Source organism: Crassostrea angulata, chromosome 1, assembly GCF_025612915.1.
Source record: "Crassostrea angulata isolate pt1a10 chromosome 1, ASM2561291v2, whole genome shotgun sequence".
In the NCBI taxonomy this organism is placed as follows: Eukaryota; Metazoa; Mollusca; class Bivalvia; order Ostreida; family Ostreidae; genus Magallana; species Magallana angulata.
Genome location: NC_069111.1, coordinates 425382 through 431510, shown reverse-complemented (window position 1 = coordinate 431510; position 6129 = coordinate 425382).

The window sequence follows — 6129 nt, the reverse complement described above, 5'->3', positions numbered from 1 at the left end:
AAAAATTTTTTGGATAAACCTTAATATACTAGGAATCCGTTGACATATATTCAGTATACATACCACCTTAATTATTTTAATCTTTCAAACCACTGTATTATCTAACGTTATCATTTAATGCAATTTTAACAAACTAATTTTAAGAACATGTCATGTCAATCATATCTCATTAGTACATTTTTGAGCCAATTGTTTCGATTTTTTTTTAATTTATTTGTGTTTGTTAAAACGGTATTTTATTACATGTAAAATGCACACTTTTAGAATGACTACTGAGCTAAAAGCTTTTTTTAAATATATTTTGTATGTGATTTTTTTTATTATAGTCTAAAATACATATTACTAGAACAAAATATTAGCAATTTGGCCCCATTCATGTCATTTCTATTGTATCCGTTGTGTTGGAATTATTGAAGTTGACATAAATTCAGAAGCATTGGTGGAGCCCGTAGATTTTTTAAACAATGTCTAAATATGAATAGTATGAAAGTTCATTTTCGAGCAAACAAATATATACTTATACTTCTTTTTTTTTAAATGTGCTTTAAATGTTGATGTAAAAGTATTTTATTATATCAGCTTTTAAGACGTGCTATCTCGAGTTAGAACTTTTAAAATGATCTAATTTTTAGGTCTTAAAGAGACAGTACAGCGCATCTTATCAAAAAACCGACTTGAAAAAATTTTCCGATCGGGTTCGGTATTTTTGTACTACTCATGAATGTATAAACTTTCAGAAAATTACAAAGTTCTCCATGCAATAAATCTAATTATTTCATTAAAATTAATAATTATGTATAACCTATCACATAAATACATCGCAACGTGTTCGGAGTTCAGCCTTCTATACTATTACGCATGCGTATTTAATGTAAACAAAACACATGCAGGGCTCGCGAAGAATCTCCTGGACAGGTTTGTTGATAAAAATATGTCTTTTCTACTTCTCATAGGTAATAACTGTTCAAAGTTTTTAAAATAACCACAATTATTATTTTGTAAGCATGTATTTTTCGTGTTTATCATAGGAGTTGCTACAACCTAAATCTATTTTTATAAATGAGGCCCCTTGAGGGGTTATTTGACATATTTATGTCTATTCACTTTAAAATGAACCTAAATTAGTAAACCATTTGTGAATTATCGAGTAAGTAAGGATATGTTTCATTTAGAGAATCGCTTAAACCTCGTTTTCCATGATGACCGTAGTCGGGCGAAGATCTTATAGTTTTCAGCATGTGTCAATTACTGTCATTCGAAGTCCACGTTGTACAAATAAACGATATAAGATTATTCAGGTTTGTACGACCCTTGAATTTCCGGAATCTCATAATTACGGTAATTAAGTATGTGAAAGGGATTTTCGTGTATTTCAACTATTACAATAATAAGTTATTTCTTATTTCATAACTTTACAATAGGTAAATCTGAAGTTATTCACACATGTGTTTTCAGCTGTACTGTCTCTTTAAGTACTCGAGGGCTGATTCGTCATGGCCATTGTTAGACTGTATTGGTCTCCTTTGGAAGAAGAGCTCTGTATAAAAATATATGAAAATACTTAAATTGAAAAGAAATAGTCTATAGCTTAATATATCACATTTCAAAAATAATGTAGATTGAATGTGTAGCTTGTTGACGATCCAGTCTCCTGAGTGATTTATAAGACAAATCTCAATAAATATGTTATGACTGTAGTGGTGTACTTTTGTGTCTTTTATTTGATCTGTAATATTTTAAGTATAGCAGATATCAAAATTAGTTGTAATATTTTGTTTACACACATGTATGCACTATCTGTTTAGGGTTTTGAGACAATACAATATTGTTACAAGTTTTATAAACTAGCGATGAATTACATGTATATGCTTTCAGGATTTCTTTCATTGTAAATGTCATGCAGCCAACCCATGGTTCACGAATTTAAATGCCCTTTCAGGCACGTAGCATCGTTTTTAAAAATGTGTGTGAGGTGGTGGGGAGGCAGACTCATAAAAAAAATCTTGAACAAAATAAATGGGGGAAGGGGAACTGCCAAAAATAATAGAAATCCTAATCCGGAAGGGGAGATGTATTACACCTATAACTTTGATTTTCCTGTTCTTTTTCTTGTATTTACTTTAATTTTTCTCTCGGTCTCAAAAAAGGGCCCAACTGTTTGATAATTCACTTTTTAATATGTAGATTTAAGAAACATTATTTGCAACGACAAGTTGCTGAGCCCCCCCCCCCCCCACTCCCATCCCCGGCCCCCACTGATGCTATGTGTCTGCCTTTGACAACTTTCAACACTTGGTCATCACATCCATTAGGGTACCGTATGTGGTCCTGATTAACCTTTCTGCACATTGCTCATTAAAGATGTATACAGCGCAAATAAATCAATGCATCACTGTTTATTTTGTACTCTTTACAAATCAATATGCACTTCCGGTCAGCTTGCTGCGATCATTGTGAATTGGTGACCGTCATCTGTTTATATTTGAACGACTGTTTCTCAGAAACTACTCATGTTTTTTCTACTATATTAGGTGTGTAACATCTGCAGGTGGAGGGAAACATAGATTAACCCTTCCTTGTCATTATAATTAGACGAGCTTACCTTGGGTCGTACTCCCACTATATATTCCTATTGTAAATGTGAGACCGAAATCTAAAGTGAGCTCGTCTAACTATTATGACCCCAGAGCCTGATCTACAGCTGGATATCCGTCCAATATAGAATGAATTCATTAAATATTAAAACAACGAAACCATATTTCACCTCTGGGTTTTTTAAGTCAGTAGACTTTTTTAATTGAGCCGGTTTTTTTACCAAGTGAGGTATTAATTATTAGAACTCACTGAACCCATTTCCTTCTGTCAAATTAAACAAAGCGCCTCGAAAATTCTTTTTATTTTGTTTAAAGATTTTATGAATACCATAATTAAAAACAAATGTTGTCAAGACATAAGTGTCATGTATAACTTTCCAGTTCTGAGGAGGGCAAACAGTGAGATAGTTTATTTAGAATTAAAATGTTTAAAATCCTTTTAGAAACCTTGCAAATGCAAGTGAATGGGTCTTATACATAAAGTTACAAATGTAACAAAAGGCAACAAAATTGACAGGGTATTTACATCGCCTTGATTTCATTGATTACCGTCATATGTGTGATAGTTTTGGCTTGATCACACAGAGACTTCACAATCGCCGTGCAACAGTTTTATATGATTTCGATGCTATTACAAAAACTATTGTGAACGCAAAGTTTTTCAATATTGAACTAACAAATGACCCCTTCTCTCTCTCTCTCTCTCTCTCTCTCTCTCTCTCTCTCTCTCTCTCTCTCTCTCTCTGTAATACTAATCTGTTTAATTCTCTCATTTCATGATCCTCTTGTCTATTCGCTCGTTACAATGTACTTTGAAATTCCAACAACTAGCTAAAATATACAACAAAGTCAGGTTATAATTCTCCTCCCAATAAAACTTTTCTTTGATTAATGTCCGTATTTTGTCTACATGGTCTATCCAATCCATCAATTAAAACCCATCTACACGGCTTCTGTATGTAATGTTTTTTACATGTTAGGCTTATATTTTAAGTTTTATTTTCACTGCTGATCATAAATTTATAAAAGAAACGTGAAAAAAAAATTTCAATCTTTTCTAGTACATGTACATGTCTATCACTTGAAATTAAATTATTTTATTGATTCAAATTATTTAAGGAATGTACATTTGTTACATATGTTCAGAAAAGTGCCTTCTGCAAAAACAATTTGGTGGAGGCAGCCTCCTTCCCCACACTGATGCTGCGTGCCCGTAATCTGTACACATAGTGTGCTCTGAAGTATTCTCATGATCCCATTTTGGACTTGTCGAAATCCGCGTGAAAAACTATGAATGAGTTTTATGGCGCAAAGTCCTGCTTCACTTTTCACGCAACGGCTGAGATCTCGATCCGATGATTTGAATAAACTCATTCGTTGGTATAAATCCATGGTGAGGGGGTCAAATGAATTTGTTGACATTTGTTTTGTAACAAATACATATGTAATACTTTGGATCGAATGTTTTGGAAGAAATTATTGAACTAACACACACACTTGACTAGTAATTGTTTAATTTAGTGATGTACATTTATAAAGACACGCGAGTTATGTACCCTTTTCAAGATAAATGCAATCGTCCAAACTGATCGAAAATCGGTCACATCCCGCTTCGGCAATTTATTTCCTCCGTTTAATATTCCAGTCATATGAATATATATTTGTTTAAATCCATTTTTTCTATTGTCAACATCCTTACTGGTGTAGCAAATATATCTTCATCACCTGCCCCTGTTGTGTTTGTTCAGCAGTTGATTCGATACGCAAGGGCATGCTCTGTATATTAACATTTTTTGAAACTAAGTAAGCTACTGAAAAAAAAACAGGTTGATAAAACAATATTATCCACAGCATCGATTAAAGTCATCATTTGTGAGTTCAATGGTCGATACAGCAACCTTGTCAGCAAGTACAATCTTAAGCTAGGTCGTATGCTGACTGACGTTTTTCATACTTAATGTTAGGCTATATATGTCCCTGGTCAGTAGAGGTCACTCTTCCAAGGCACCTAATATTGCCTCTAATTTTTGTAGAGGCCCATGGTTGCTCTGGTTTTGTTTTGCAATTTTTCCTTTGGACTTTTGATTTATTTGAACACTTCATTATTGTACCATTTCACCTTGCTGATAGCCAGATTTTAAACGAAAAATTTAGATATTTTTGTTGTCGTGTGTATTCCTACGCCATAGTTTGATTTGCAAAGCTTCATATAAAGGGCAGACTATCCAATTTAAATACAGAACCAGTACTGGAGTAGACTAAACTAATCATTAAAAATTGCTTTCTGATACAAGTTTTCAGAAATATTGCGATTTCTGATACACAATATATCGTTGAGTTTAATGACACTGGTTATATCATTATCATTAATTATTACACAACATGATTTATATGGGGTTTTCCTCTATAGCCCAAATTTCTTGTAGGTAAAGCCCGAGAATTCACATTAAAACAATACAGCTTAGAAACTACTTGCAATGCGAAATTACATATTGTTAATCATCAAGAAAAAATTAATTAACAAAATGAACTTTTAGCACTTAAGAGTATTGATTCTAGATTTGTCACTCCAAATAAAGCTTAGGAGATTCAATGATAAGATTTCTAACTAATAACTCTTTGACCATATTTTCTGTTAACATAATTATGTTTTTAATAGTTTTTTCCGGTTTATTGGTATGTTTTAATCTCACACACATCGGACAACAATAGCGAATGAAATGTTTATTTTATTAAAAAAGCTTCTCTTATACCCCTATCATAATTATATATCTTATCTATTACGTCATGTATATTAATTAGTTTTCCATTAAACTAAATTCTTAAGCAATATATGGACCTGTTATAAAAGGTTTATTTTTAACTCTCCTGGTAACTACTTGTCAATACAATGTACTTTTAATTGGAAAGAAAAACAATAGCATGCCCCAAAACTGAAGACAAAAGACGGCATCAGTAGTTTCTTTAATTTTATATAATATAGTCAGCGTTACGTTCAGTTATGTCAAGATTTAATCGAATCGAATAATCGAATACACACAGTGAAGAATTTCTGCTGAAATAATATGTAATTAAAAGTATTTATATTCAGAAGAATCTTTTGCAAAGTCAGATCATCCACTTGTACGTAATGTAATCAGGAGGACAAAAATAATAAAAAAAAAAATAATTGTTTAATGTTACCATCTCAAACTTTAACGATTTCCTGATTTGAAATTTGCGCTGGTGTCAACTTTGTGCTGGTCGTTTTATTTCATCAATATTAGCATACGCAATAGCAAGGGTGATCACTAATGACCTGTTTAAAGAACAGTATATAACCAGGATTATTGTCTCATTTATTTGATACTAAACAAAATATTTCTAAGAAATTCTTTTTTGAAGAAAAACGATGCATGGTTTCGGAATCATTAATAGAAAATCGTATTTGTGGTAGTGGATTGTACAACAAAGGTTTAGATAGTCGAACTCCTGGTTGTTATTACATAATAAAGAAACTTTAACGATATCACACAAAAGTATTTAACGAAACTGT